This window comes from Cynocephalus volans, chromosome 4 (genome assembly GCF_027409185.1).
Source record: "Cynocephalus volans isolate mCynVol1 chromosome 4, mCynVol1.pri, whole genome shotgun sequence".
Lineage (NCBI taxonomy): Eukaryota > Metazoa > Chordata > Mammalia > Dermoptera > Cynocephalidae > Cynocephalus > Cynocephalus volans.
Genome location: NC_084463.1, coordinates 124,201,822 through 124,218,305, shown reverse-complemented (window position 1 = coordinate 124,218,305; position 16,484 = coordinate 124,201,822). Strand labels below are relative to the sequence as shown.

The 16,484-nt window shown below is 33.2% G+C and overlaps 1 protein-coding gene across 1 annotated transcript in view; it reads right to left on the bottom strand.

Annotated features, from left to right (window-relative positions):
* LUZP2 (leucine zipper protein 2) overlaps nt 1–16,484 on the bottom strand; it is a 502,288-nt gene that overhangs the window by 277,373 nt on the left and 208,431 nt on the right. The gene's annotated exons all lie outside the window — the stretch shown is intronic.

Sequence of the window (16,484 nt, the reverse complement as noted above, 5' to 3'; positions counted from 1 at the left end):
AAAATGGGCAAATGAGCAAAATAGACATTTCTCAAAAGAAGATGCTGTGGATTAAATTTTTGGATCAAAACTTGATCCCCACTGTGACAGTGTTAAGAGGTTGGGAAATACTTTTATGATAATTGAAAGATGGGGACTTAAGAAATGACTAGGTTCTGAGGACCATGCCCTTGTAAACAGATTAATGAGCTGATGGTTTAATGCGCACGATTCTGAGGGCTTTAAAAGGAGAATGCATGAGGAAGTTAGTTCCTCCTTTGCTTCTGCCATTTTCACAATGTGAAACTCTGCATTGCCGAAGTCAACACCAAAGAAGCTGGGAGTACCCACCATAGGTGTTCCTGGGACTTTGTACTTCCCAGCTTCTGAGCCTGTAAGCAATAAATATTGTTTCTTTATAAATTACCCAGTTTCATGTATTTCTGTTAGAAGCAACAGAAATGGACTAATACAGAAGACATACAAATGGCCAACAAGTACATGAAAAAATGCTCAACATCACTAATCATCAGGGAAATGCAAATCAAAACCACAATGAGATATCAACTCACCCCTCAGAATGGCTATTACCAAAAAATTACAAATGGTATGGATGTGGAGAACAGGTAACTTTTATGCACTATTGGTGGTAATGTAATTTTGTATAGCCACAATGAAAAACGGTATGGAGATTCCTCAAAAAGCTAAAAATAGAACTACCATATGATCCAGCAATTTCACTACTGGGTATATATCCAAAGGAAAGAAAATCAGTGTGTCAAAGAAATACTTGCACTTTCATATACATTGCAACACTATTCACAATAGCCAAAATATGGAATCAATCTATCAGCAGATGACTGGATAAAGAAAATGTGGAAAAAATAACATTTAACCGTAAGAAATAATGAAATCTTGTCATTCACAGCATCATGTATGAGCCGGGAGGACATTATTTTAAGTAAATAAGTCAGGCACAGAAAGATAAATAGTACGTGTTCTGACTCATTTGTGGAAGCTAAAACTATCTGATCTCCTAGAAACAGAGAGTATAATAGTGGTTACTAGATGCTGGAAGGGTAGGGTGGATGGGGTGGTAAGGAGAGGTTGGTTAAGAGATAATTACAGCTAGATAAGAGGAATAAGTTGTACTATTCTAAAACAGTGTAAGGTTTACTATAGTTACCTTACAATTTTTCATTGTATTTTTTCAAATACCTAAAATGGAGAAAATTGTATGTTACCAAAGAAATATTAATGATTTGAGGTGATGGATAGGCTAACTATTCTGATTTGATAATTAAACATTGTGTGCATGTATCAAAATATTACACTGTACTCCATAAATATGTATAATTATTGTTTCAATTAAAAATAATTTAATTAAAAAAGAGAACATTGTTCAGATATATCTGAAAATAATAATTTGGATAATGTTTATAATGTACCAGAAAAACTAGAAGCAAGAACAGAAATATTGCTAATTTGTAATAAAGAGAAAACCTATAATATTCAATCCATCAGTAATCTCAATAGATTTTAATTCTAAAATTTAATTTGAATAGACATACATTTTGGAGCTTAACTCCCTATATTCTAATTCACCTAAGTTATGGCAGTCACCTCCTAAATGTTTCCTCTGCTTACACTAATGACCCCACCTTCAAGAAATTTTTCACAAATAGCCTGGAAAATTTTTTGCAAAATGTAAATCAGGTAATTTTTCCCCCTAATTAATAGTCTCAGATGGCATCATAATTCCGTTAGGATAAAATGTAAAATCCTTTCCATGAACTAAATTGACCTTTATCACTTGGTCTTTGTTTAAATCTCATATTTTATCCATATTCTTTTATTAGCTAACAAAACTCTAGCCACACTATTCTTCAAAAAGCTCAAGGTAATAGATTTTTATGTGACTTAAAGCCTTTGCACAGCTATTAATATATCTGGAAATTATTTTCTCCATCCATGCATAGCCATTTTTCTCAATAATTTAGATAACAGTACATATATTGTCTCATCAAAGAAGTAATCTGTAAGTTAGCCACTCTCATGCTTTCTTCACAAGATTTTGTGAATGTTTGTTTATAGAAATTCTTACAATCTGTATTTCTTTTTCTTTTTCTTAGTTTCTGTTTTTGTGTTCTTCAAAAAACTTATTAAAACTGATTTTTCATTTATACTCACACTTGTATTTTCCCTACTGGATTCCAGAGTTACGCACATTTTTTTTTTCTTTTTATCATTTTATTACAAGCCTCTGCCAATGGCTTGTAGTAGGTGCACACTAATTTTGTTAAATACAACATTGAAAAGACAGACAAATAAGTTATTATGAAATAAAGAGAAATAAATTTAGATTTGGCAGGGATGAAAGATACAATTTTTTAAAGCATAAGAGTTTGCTCAGATAGGTAGTTGTGCTGACCCACAACATTATGGTTGGTTACACATGTGAGAAGCTATAAAGAAGAAAATTTTATAAATGAACAGAAACCTTTCTCTAATAGTTTTATTCTTTTTAATTTATTCAATTTTATTTATATTTATTTTTGTGGGATAAAGTGTGTTGTTTCAATACACGCATGTACTGTATAGTGAATCACTTACGGTGGATAGCATCGTTTTGAACCCATTAGTTCACCCCTTCTCCTCCTTTCTCTGCCCCCACCCCCAGCTTCTTGTAACCATTATTCTACTTTCTGCTTTCATGGGAATCACTTTTTTTTATTTTAGAGTCTACAAATGAGTGAGACCATGCAGTCTTTTGGTGCTTGACTTCCTTCACTTTACATGATGGTTTCCACTTCCATCCATGTTGTTGCAAATGATAGGATATAATTTCTTTTTACAGACGAATAATATTCTATTGTGTACATACACCACAGTTTTTTGTTTGTTTGTTTGTTTGTTTTATCCATTTATCTTTTGACGGGCATTAGGCTGATTCCATCTCTTGGCTATTGTGAATAGCATTGTGATGAACATGGGAGTGCAGGTGTCTTTTTGATATATTGATTTCAATTCCTTTAGGTATATACCAATTAGTAGGATAGTTGAATTATAAGGCAGATCTATTTTTAGTTCTCTGAGGAACCTCCAAACTGTTTTCCACAATGGCTCGACAAATTCACATTCCCACCAGCAATGTAGAAGGATTCCCTTTCCTCCACATCCTCCACAGCATCTATTATTTAATGTCTTGTTGATAATAGCCATTCAAAATGGAGTGAGATGATATCTTATGGTGGTTTTAATTCTCATTTCCCTGATAATTAGTGATGTTGAGCATTTTTTCATGTGCTTGTTGATCAATTGCATGTCTTCTTTTGAGAAATGTCTATACAGTTCCTTTGACCATTTTTTAATTGCATTATTTGTTTATTAGTTGTTGAGTTGTTTGAGTTCCTTGTATATTCTGGATATTAGCCTCTTGCCTGATTACAAACACTTTCTCCCATTCTTTACATTGTCTATTCACTTTGTTGATCATGTCCTTTGATGTACAGAAGTTTCGTAGTTTGATGTTCTCCCTTTTATGTATTTTTTCCTTAATTGCCTGTGTCTTTGTGTTCTCTTAAAAAAAAAAAGAAAAAAAAAAAACGCTGCCCTCTCCCATTTCATGTAGTGTTTTCCGTATGTTTTCTTCTAAATGTACAAAGAAATCAATGCCTTGAAAAAGAATGTAGCAGAGCTTGTGGAGCTGAAACATTCATTCAATGAAATAAAATCACAACAGAGAGTCTAACCAGAAGGCTAGAACCAGCAGAAGAGAGAATTTCTGACCTTGAAGACAAACTGTTTGAATTAACACAGGGCCACTGGAAAAAAGAAAAAAGAATTTTTTAAAAAACTGAAGGAAATCTATAAGAGATAAGAGACAACCTTAAGCACTCAAAATCTGAATCATGGGTATTCCAGAAAGGGAGGAAAAAGGAAATGGCATTGAAAATATATTCAATGAAATAATAGCAGAAAACTTCCCAGGTATAGGGAAAGTTACTGATCTTCAGATTCAGGAGGCCCAAAGATCCCTAAACATGTCAACCCCAAAAGGTCCTCTCCAAGGCATATTATAGTCAAACTGGCAAAAGTCAAAGATGGAGAGAATCTTAAAAGCTGCAATAGAGAAGAGGCAAGTCACATATAATGGAGCCCCAACCAGACTAACAGCAGACTTTTCATCAGAAACACTAGAATAGGATGATATATTCAAAACACTAAAAGACAAAAAAATGTCAGCCAAGAATATTTTACCCAGCAAGGCTATCCTTCTGAAATGAAGGACAAATAGTATATTTTTCAGACAAACAAAAACTGCAGGAGTTCACTACCACACAACCGGCCTTACAAGAAATTCTTAAGGAAGTACTGCTTTTGATGCCTGAGAAACAACATCACTGCCATGAATACTCAAGAAAGAACAAAACCGACCAGTAAAAAAAAAATGCTAAGAATAAAGAGAAAAAATACTTTATCTACCACCACAAGAAACCAGCAAATACAGAAGATAAACAGAAAATCAGAGAGAAAGGAAGAAAAGATACTTAAGACATCCAAACAAAAACCAATAAAATGCTAGGAGTAAATCAACACCTTTCAACAATAACTCTAAATGGAAAGGGATTGAATCCCCCACTCAAAAGAAACAGACTGACTAACAGAATTAAAAAGATGGACCCAACAATATGCTGCCTTCAAGAGACTCACCACATCTGTAAAGACACACATAGACTAAGAGTGAAAGGATGGGAAAAGATATACCATGCAAATAGAAATGAAAAATGAGCTAGAGTAGCTACTCTTATATCAGATAAAATAGACTTTAAAGCAAAAACCTTAAAAAGAGATAAAGAAGGCCACTACATAATGATAAAAGAACCTATTCATCAAGAATTCATAACAATCAGAGCAGACAGATTTATAAAGCAAACACTGTTAGATCTTAAGAATGAGATAGACAGTAACACCATAGTAGCAGGGGACCTGAACACCCCACTCTCAACATTGAACAGATCATCTAGGAAAAAATTCAGTAGAGAAGCACAAGGTCTAAACAATACTTTAGACCAATTGGACTTGGCAGATATCTGCAAAACATCCCATCCAACAGCCTCAGAATTTTCATTCTTCTCATCAGCACATGGAAATTTCTCCAGGATAGACCACATGTTAGGTCACAAAGCAATTCTCATCAAATTCAAAAACTTTGGAATTATTCCATTAATTTTTTCAGATCATAATGGATTAAAATTAGAATGAATAACAGATGAAACTCTGTAAACTATACAAACACATGGAAATAAAACAACATTCTGGTTAATGACACATGGGTACAAGAAGAAATTAAACAGGAAATCAAAAAAATTTATTTAAACTAATGAAAATAATGACAAATCATACCAAAACCTGTAGGATACTGCAAAAGCAGTACTAAGGGGGAAATTTATCACATTTAATGCTTATGAAAGAACAATGGAAAGATGGCAAATAAGCAACCTAACACTTCACCATAAAGATCTAGGAAAACAAGAACAATCCAAACCCAAAGTTAGTAGATGGAAAGAAATAATTAAGATCAGATCAGAACTAAATGAAATAGTAACCTGAAAATGATACAAACGAGCAATGAAACAAAAAGTTGGGTTTTTTTAAAGATAAATAAAATTGACAAACCTTTAGCAAGGCTAACTAAGAAAAGAAGAGAGAACACCCAAATAACAAAAATTAAAAGTGAAAAAGGTGATATTACAACTGATACCTCAGAAATGCAAGAAATCATTAGAGACTACTATAAACAACAAATTTGAAAATCTGGAGGAAATGGATAAATTTCTGGATACATAGAAACTACAAAAACTGAGCTAAGAAGATATAGAAAATCTGAACATACCAATAACAATAAAAGAGATTGAAGCTGTTATCAGAAGGTTCTCAATAGAGAATAGCCCAGGATCAGACAGGTTCACTACAGAGTTCTACCAAACCTTCAAAAAGGAACTAATATCAGTTTTCTACAAACCATTCCAAAAGATTGAAACAGAGGCCATTCTCCCAAACTCATTCTATGAAGCAAATATCACTCTGATACCAAAACCAGCCAGATATATCAAAAATAGAAAACCATAGGCCAATAACCTTGATGAATATAGATGCAAAAATCCTCAATAAAATGCTAGCTAACAGAACACAGCAACGCATACACAAAATTATCCACCATGATCAAGTGGGATTCATCCCAGGGATGCAAGGTTGGTGCAATATGTGCAAATCAATAAATGTGATACACCACATCAATAAATGCAAATATTTAGGTCTTAAATTTAGGTTTTTAATTCATTTTGAGTAGAGTTTTGTGTGTGGTGAGAGATAGAGGTCTAATTTCAATCTTCTGCCTGTGGACATCCAGTTTTCCCAGCACCATTTATTGAAGAGGTTGTCCTTTCCCCACTGTATATTCTTGTCATTTCTGTCAAAAAACAGTTGGCTCTAAGTCCATGGATTTGTTACTGGTCTCTCTATTCTGTTCCATTGGTCTATTTGTCTATTATTATGCCAGCACCATGCTGTTTTGGTTATTATTGCTTTATAGTATATTTTGAATATCTTTTCTCATCGCTTCATTTTCAGATGGCATACATCTTTATAGGTGAAGTGAGTTTCTTGTAGCTAGCATATTGTTAGTTTTTGTTTTATAATCCATTGCACCACTCTGTGTCTTTTATTTGGGACACATAAACCATTAACATTTAGAGTTATTATTGACAATTAGGGACTTGTTACTGCCATTTTCTTACTTTTTTTCTCGTTTTATTAATCCTTTTTATTTTCCTCCTTCTTTTTCTGGTCATACTGTCTTTCTTATGATTGAGTGTTTTTCTCTAGCAATGTATTTGATTTCTGGTTATATATTTTTAGTTTGTTTCATAAATTTTTGTGTTAGGATTACCATGAGGCTTACAAAAAATGTTACCGCTATAATGGATTATCTTAGATTAATAACAACTTTGATATAAAGAAAAATGAAAGAATCAAATTGAACTCTAAGCTTTTGCATAATTCCCCTCACTTTTTGATATTTTATTGTTTTAGGTTACATCTTTTAATATCACCTATATCCTATACAGTTCTTGTATTTGTTGTTGTCTTATTAGTTTTGTCCTTCAGTCTTCATAATAAGGATGTAAGCAGTTTATTCACCTCCCTTACAACACTGGAGTATTGTGAGGTTGTCTATGAATTTACTTCACTAATGAGTTATGTACCAGTTAGCTCAGATGGTTAGACCATGGTGTTACAACACCAAGGTGAAAGGTTTGGATCCCGGTAGAGGCCAACTGCCAATGAATAGACAAACAAAAAAGATCCAGAAAATCAGCAGCATTTAATCTCAAAGCCTCTAACAGTTTTAAAATAAAAAACAAACAAACAAACAAACAAACAAACAATAATTTCTGTTTGTGTGGTGACTTCAGAGACCCTTATCCCTAAAAGACTGTCTGTTGCCAGATTCCAACCACATCTGGTTGTATTAGGTGAAATAATTTTTTCTTATTGATTTGTTATATCCAAGAAGGTAAATCTGATTTTTTTAAGCACCATTTTTGGCAAGAAACCTCCCTATTCAAATAACGCCCCTACCCTCATAGCTTCCCATTCACACAAACTAAAGTACCAAACTCTTAGCCTGGTGTGCAGGATCGTCTAAACTGGGCATAAAACTGTCTACCAGACCTGAGTTCCTCACAGTCCTAAAAGAAGTCTCTGCTCCTATTGAATCTGAATATTTGTCATTCCTCTAGTAACCTCTATCTCTGAACATATATTACAATATATGCTTCTATCTTAAATGTCCTATTCTCTCCCATTCTTACTCCATCTCACAGGCTTTTTAAAAAAAGTTTATGCATATTTAGGTTTTAATCAAATGCTATCTTATTGTAAAGAGAGTGGGTCTTCCTCTGAACTTGAATATTCACTCATTTATAAATCACTCATTTTATTTTACATTTTTATTTACAAATTTGTAATTTTTTATTTACAAATCACACTATTTATATTCTAACATTTAAATAAAAAAATCAAGAATCATTATATTTTTGTTGAAAATAACCCAAGCAGTGCATGAATTCTCTTTCATATTTACTTTCTTTTCTGTCACAGTTTCCTTCCAAAAGGTAATGACTATTATTAATTTGGAGTACATTTTTAGAAAGCTTTTGATTGGTATCATATACAATTTAAAGGCAGATACCCCCGCCCTTTGTACAATTAAGTCATATCTTACTAATTCAAAACTCATTTTAACCTCCTACCAATAGGTCTCTGATATGACTCCCTGTGAGAATAAATAAATCTTCTACATTTATTTAAATCTTGCATAATATTTCCTAGAATGGATATAACGATGGCTTATACTGGTAAACATCTAGAATGTCTCTAGATGTTTTTCATTACTAAGCAATGCTGAAATACAGAAAACTTTTTTTGTACATAATGCTTTTATTAATATATGTGTTAAAGTGAGTTCTACACACCTGGGATACATTTTTGAAAAAATAAATAAACACAAAGACTGACATTGTGGAGAAAGAGAAGATAGGAGACAAGACAGTAGTGTTAAATGAGGTAGTGAAGATAAGCCTCTTTGCGAGAGTAAGATTTGAACAAAGGCCAAGAAAGGTGAAGAAGTCAGCTGAACAGATACATGGGGGAAAAGCATTGCAGAGAGAGAAAACAGAACAAATCCTTAGACTGGAACTACATGTAATGCATGGGAAGAATGTCAAAGAAACCCACATGGCCAGAGAAATCAGCAATGGGTGAGTAGAAGGAGAAAATGTGAGAGGGTCCAAAAAGCTTAGGACTTTTAGAACATTGTAAAACCTTTGCCTTTTATTGTGATTAAAATCAGATTTTAAATCTGATTGCTCTATACTGTATTTTCCTGATTATTAGGGAGGGTACATGAGTTTATACATTTATTAGTAATTGCTATATCTTCTGAATGTGAATCATTTATTTTGTATTGATAATACTCAGCCTTTTAAATCTATTTTCATGTAAACCCCCAACACATTTTTAAAGGCATGGAATACCATAGTTGTGTCATTTGTCTTTGCTTTTCTTTGATAAATTCTGCATCACACTAAAGTCCAAATAGCTTACATACAGTACAAAAATAAACTGAGTCTTCATTCAATGGACTGATAATGAAAATACACAGTTCCTTTTTATGAAAAACAAAGACCTCTATTTTCTATTATAAAAATACTGTTATGTAGCTTTCATTGTATGAGAATAAGATGTTCTGTTTCTTTCCAACCAATGTGTAATATAATTTTCTTCCATGCACAGCAATGATTATCTATTTTATTTAAGATAAAATATGTGTAGAAGAGTAGAAGATTAAAATATGTGTAGAAGAGTGATTGTACTGTATATCAATGCTCCTTAAGTTACCATCTTTAAAACATTCTATTCTATGATTTTTGAAGGCTTATTTTTTAGATAGTCCTGTAAAAAAGATCAACTGCTTTTATGATTTATTTTATTAAAATTCAGGAAAATATTGCTGTTCTAGTGGCAAAACAGTGCAATAAATCACACAATGCTGTACAAAGAATATGTTTTTTTTTTAAACAACAACAATAAAAATTATTGATCAAGCATGACAAGTGAAGGGATTACAAAAGAATGAGAGAAATTAGGGAGTAAAATTAAACTTATAAATCAAACAATACACTAAATAGAAGAAAGCCAATATAATTAATTCTTAATCAGTTATTTCAATGATACCTGCTATGCTAGCAAAAAATAGATTTTTACTCAATTTTAGTGAAGAACACACAATTTCATCTCTTTTTGTAAAATGCAGGGAGAGGCATAAAAAAGAACTGTCACTCAGAAGTGTGGTAATGTCTGAGAAAAACATGGAATAGCATCTGTGAAAAATCAAATACTCTCATTTGAAGGGGAAATGCCATGTTTTTAGCCTTAAATGTATTTTCCATATTTTATAAATTAGAAAGTAATGGTTTAATATTCTCCTAAATTAGTAATTAAGGGTAATAGTTAAAGTAATACTTAGCTTAACTTTGGCCAACTTTGAATTAGTTACCTATTAATGTAAAAAAACAATCATAGTTTTTCTCAATATATATCCAAATGCCATGATATATGCTTGATAAAAATTTTTGATTTTTCAACTAAGAACTTTTATAATGAAAAAATTGGGTTAAATGTAAAATAATATCCGTTCTATTATACAATAATACCTATTCTACTGTAGAGATTAACATATCACGCCAATTCCACAATTCCAAATTTTTTGGTAGTATATACCACTACCATGTTACCATCAACACAAACATCACTTTTAGGTTACATTTATCTTGCTTTAAACTCTTGGATTTGAAAAGGTTAATTTTCTGCTAGAAAGAACCTCATACTCTTGGTATGGCCTTTACTATTGTTTTTGTTCATAGCTGAGTCATCTGCTTGTGATTTTTTTGTTTTACCAGCACTTACTACCGAAGTGCAGCCAGGTAGACCGAATCCAATGGGGTCATCTTTCAGAACTTTGTGCTTCTGTTTGAGAACCATGATGAGTTGGAGCCTTTATGGTGACTTGTGAAGCTCTACAACAATAATCGCTGTATCACAATTAGATTTCTGGAGAGTACTAGATTGCATTGGAATTCCACCAATCCCAGAAGAAATTGATGCATAAATGGGTGGTAACAAATAACAATAAATAGAATAGAGGATAAAAAGCTTGCAATGTATGTGAGTATGCACATAATTTTCTCAGAAATGATCTGTATAAAATAAATTTATTTCTAAAGTTTAGAAAGCACATTATAATAATATTTTAGTTACTTTTTCTGTAAAATAATTTTGTAAACAGTGCTATTATGAACATAGTAAGTGAGTCATTGGATTCTTTATTCTGTGAGCACTGGCCCTATAAAAATTGGTTAAGACAGTTCCATTTGGCTGCCCCCAAGTTACCACCCATGCAGTTAACATCAAGCAATGTTCCAGGTCCAAAATCCCACAGACATATTAGTTTAGAGATGAATGTGTGAGAGTATTTTTTTTAGAGAACATTAGTTTCTTCAAGTCATTTCCCTGCATTGGTGGTGATTTGCATGCCATTTTGTCTGGCAGTGCCAGATGTATTCAGGATAAAATGTGTCAGATGCTGTATAACATTATCTAAAACACTGAACTGCTTAGAATATGTGGCATTGCACATGAATGTGTTGGTTGCTTGCTGCACCATATAGATTTGTGTTGTTAAAAAACAGAGACTCTGATGATTTCTATATTCTAGGGTTCCCATTGAAAAAGAAAATTAATGTACGATATGTTTATTATAATTGTGGGTGCTATATAATTTTTGGACAGAAGAGAACGTCGTTGTTGAATAGGCATTGATGAGATATAAATCCTCTGCTTACAATTTGTGCTCTTAACTAAAGAAGTTTACATACATAGGTGTCCCTTGAACAATGCAGAGTTAGAAGTACCAGCCCCTGCACAGCTGAAAATCCACATGTAACTTTTGGCTACCCAAAATCTTTACTAATGTTCTGCTATTGACTGAAAGCTTTACTGATAACATCAACAGTCGTTTAAAACATATTTTGTATGTTATAGGCATTATACAAGTATTCTGTATTCCTATAATAAACTAGAGAAATAAATGTTATTAAGAAAATCATAAGGAAGAGAAATACATTTACAGCACTATAAAGTATTCATTGAAAAAAAAAAATCCACGTATAAGAAGACCCATGCAATTTAAACCCATGTTGTTGAAGGGTCAACTGTACCATTTTCTGATTCTTTATATTTTTAATCCTTGTTTCTTTTCTACTATCAAATATTGCAGTCCCTGTGCAGGCAGAACATGATTAATTCCTAATTAGACTACTGGCCTTGTACCACTGTACAGTAACACCTCAGAAGATTGTATAGTTCGTGATAGGAGTTTTACTGTTCCACACTTCAGATGGTATAAAGTAACATAATTGAATGTAAACCATTCACATATATCTCATTATATCTGTATAAAACATAGCTTTAACTAAATCTCCCTTTTATGGATCACTCAAATTCTACAATAATAATAGCATGAGACAGAAAAGGAAGCAAATTTGAAGAATAGTTTCTAGACACATGCAAATTAACCAGACATAACCAAGAAGAGATAGAAAACCTGAACAGATGACTAACAAGCAATGAGATTGAAAAAGTAATCATCAATCTTCCCACAAAGGAAAGTCCAGGTCCAGATGGCTTTACAGCTGAATTCTATCAAACTTTTAAAGGGTAGTTAATACCAGTTCTCCTCAAACTATTCCAGAAAATTAAAACAGAAGCTACTCTCCCAAACTCATTCTATGCTGCCAGCATAACTCTGATACCAAAGCCAGATAAAGACAAAACATAAAAGAAAATTATAGGCCAATATCCTTGATGAACATGGATGCAAAAATCCTCAACAAAATATTAGCAATCAGAATACAGCAACACATTAAAAAAATGATTAGGTGGGGTTCATTCTGGAGATGCAAGGATGGTTCAACATACAAAAGCCAATAAATGTGATACGTCATATCAACAAACTCAAGAACAACTACCATAGGATTATTTAAATAGATACTGAAAAAGCACTTAACAAAATTCAACATCCCTTTATGATAGAGACTGTCATCAAATTATGTATAGAAGGAATGTATCTCAACACAATAAAAGCCATTTATGACAAGGCCACCACCAGTAACATTCTGAATGGAGAAAAATGAGGGTCTTTCCCTTAAGAACAAGAGGAAGACAAAGATGCCCACTCTCACCACTTCTATTTAATATAACTGGAGGTACTAGCCAGAGCAATCAGACAGGAGTAAGAAATAAAGAGAACCCAGATTGGAAATCAAACTGTCTCTATTTACTGAATACATGATACTATATATAGAAAAATCTAGAGACTCTATCAAAAAACTCCTAGAGGTGGTTAATAAAGAAAATAAGCCCATTTACAATTGTCACAAAATAAACAAAATACCTAGGGATCAATTTAACCAAGGACATGAAAGATCTGTACAATGAGAACTACAAACCACTTCTGAAAAAAATTACAGAAGACAAAAAAAGATGGAAAGATATTCCATGCACTTGGATTGGAAGAATTAACATTGTGAAAATGTCTGTACTACCCAAAGTGATCTACAGATTCAGTGCAATCCCCATCAAAATACCTATGGCATTCTTCACAGAAATGGAAAAAAAAAATCTTAACTTTCATATGGAACAATAAAAGATCCAGAATAGCCAAAGTAATCCTGAGCAAAAAAAATATAAAGCTGGAGGAATAACACTACCTGACTTCAAATCATACTACAAAGCTATAGTAACCAAAACAGCATTGTACTGGCAAAAATATAGACACTCAAACCAGTGGAGCTGAATTGAAAACCCTGAATTCATGCCTCAGGCTTACAGCCATCTGATATTGGACAAAGGCAGCAAAACTCTATATTGAGGAAAAGACTGCCTCTTCAACAAGTTGTGCTGGCAAAATTGGATAGCCATATGCAGAAGAATGAAACTAGATATACACCTCTCACCATGTACTAAAACCAACTAAAAATGGATTAAAGACTAAAGTATAAGACCTGAAACTATAAAATTACTAAGGGAAAATACAGGTGAAACATTTCAAGACATAGGTCTGGGCACAAACTTTATGAACATGAGCCCAAAAGCATAAGCAGCAAATGAAAAAATAAGTGAAAGGGACTTTATCAAACTAAAAAGCTTCTACACAGCAAAGGAAACAATCAAGAAAGTGAAATGAGAACCTACAGAGTGGGAGAAAATTTTTGCTTACTATGCATCTGACAAGGGATTAATACCTGTAATACATAGGAACTCAAGCAATTAAACAGTAAAAAAAAAAAAAAACCCAAACAACCCAATTAAGAAATAGGCAAAGGAACTGAATAGCCATTTTCAAAGGAAGACATACCAATGGCTCACAAGTACATGAAAAAATTCTCAACATCACTAGTCATCTGGGAAATACAAATTAAAACTACATTGAGATACCACCTCATGCCAGTCAGACTGGCTCTAATCAAAAGACAGTGAATAACAAATGCTGGCAAGGATGTGGAGAGAAGGAAACACTTCCACACTGTTGGGGGGACTGTATTTTAGTAAAACCGCTATGGAAAACAGCATGTAGGTTTCTGTAATTTTCTCAAACAACTAAAGATAGATCTTCCATACGATCCAGCAATCCCACTTCTGGGTATATACCCAGAGGAAAGGAAATCATCACGTTGAAGGGATACCTGCATTTCCATGTTCATCACAGCTCTGTTTACAATAGCCAAGACATGGAACCATCCTAAATTTAAATGTACATTGATGGATGACTGCATAAGAAAACTGTGGTATATATACACCATGGAATACTACTCTGCCATACAAAAGAATGAAATTCTCCTATTTGCAACAACATGGATGAGTCTGGAGAAACTCATGTTGAGTAAAATAAGCAAAGCACAGATGGATAAATACCACATGTACTCACTCATAAGTGGGAGCTAGGACAGAAAGAAGGAAGGAAAGAAAGACCACAGTGGTGTGTTGGACTTACAGAGGAAAAGAACATACCTTGGGATACAAAGTGTATGGGGAGGGGCAGGGGAAGAGGGAGGGAGGTTGGGGATAATAGGGTGGGGGACATGGGGTACAAACACAATTTATGGTAATGGGCTGCCATTATGGATCTGGCCTTTTCATCTTGGGCACAAGGGGTGACAATTGGTTCTATATCTCATGAATATTCATAACCAATAAAAAATAAAATTAAAAAATGTACATATAGAGTTAAACAAAGAAAAGAAAAAAAATTACAATCTTAACTAAACAACATTTTAAAAAGTTACTTTTGCAAATATTGCAAAAATCCAAGACCTTGTGGACACATTGATAGGACCTTTCCCAAGACCTCAAAAGGTTTTTGTGCAATGGAAGCGTTCAGACCTTAAGTTTTATTAGCTTCATGATAAGTGAAAATAAGAAACAAACACCTTTGCTTAATGTGGGACTAAAACAAAATCCAAAATATAGAAACAAAGCTGTTTTAAAAAAAATTAATGAATTCTGTTATGCACAGTCTATTTATTAAAAGCCTTCTTATCTTGGGCCGAGCCCGTGGCGCACTTGGTAGAGTGCTGCACTGGCAGCGCGGCGACGCTCCCGCCGTGGGTTCGGATCCTATATTGGACTGACCGGTGCACTCACTGGCTGAGTGCTGGTCACGAAAAAACGACAAAAAAAAAAAAAAAAAAAAAAAAGCCTTCTTATCTTAAATACCTGGAACAAGGTCTTGAAGAAGAAATACAATTTTTTTTAAAAAAGGCTAAGTTATCAAATATTTAGATAACATCAATGTAGTTATTAAGTTATTGTTGTACAACTAAGTACTACAGAAATGAAACCTTAAACAGATATTGTAGTGAGCAAAATCTTTGATAATGGAGCTAAGAGAATTGATTTCCCATTCTATCCATTTCTCCTTCAGGCCAGTGTCTTAGCAGCCCTGGTAAGAGTAGGAAAATACATGTCTAAGAATATAGCTCTACCTCTTTTCTAGACCTTCTAAGACACTCTCTAAAATCCTACCTGCAATTATTTTTATAGTTTCTAAAATTCTAGGAAGAAAATTATTAATAGGAGAAGTAAGAATTTTTCTAATTGAGATAGAGATGGACAGATAGAAAAAAAATCAGATAGGAATAAAAATCATTACAAAAGGGAATGGATGCTTAAGTAAGAAGAATTTTGGGTTAGGAACATAACCCACTTCTAACGAGTAGAAGAAAAAAAATATCAATAGATGTAACATGGGAGAAAAAATGAAGCTAGAAATAGGCCTGCTGATTTATTTTTCTGCTAGTTTGTTATTGGACTATAAAAATGTTACTCATATTTACATGTTAATTTTATATCCTGCAACATAACTGAAATTTTTTATCAGCTCTAAAAGGGTATTGGTAGAGGCTTTAGGTTTTTCTATGCATAGAATTATTCCATCTGCAAAGAGGGACATTTTGATTTCAGGTTTTCCAATCAGGATGCCCTTTATTTCTTTCCGTTGCCTAATTGCTCTGGCTAGTACTTCCAATACTATGTTAAAGAGGAGTACTGAGAGTGGGCATCTTTGTGTTGTTCATGTCCTTAAGGGAAAAGCTTTCAACTTTTCTCCATTCAGGATGATATTGACAGGCAGTTTGTCATATATGGATTTTAATCTGTTGAGATACTACCCATCTATACCTCATTTGCTAAGTCTTTAGCATGAAGGGATGTTGAATTTTGTCAAATGCTTTTTCTGCATCTATTGAGATAGTCATATGGTTTTTGTCCTTGATTTTGTTGATGTGGTTTATCACATTTACTGACTTGAATATGTTGAACCA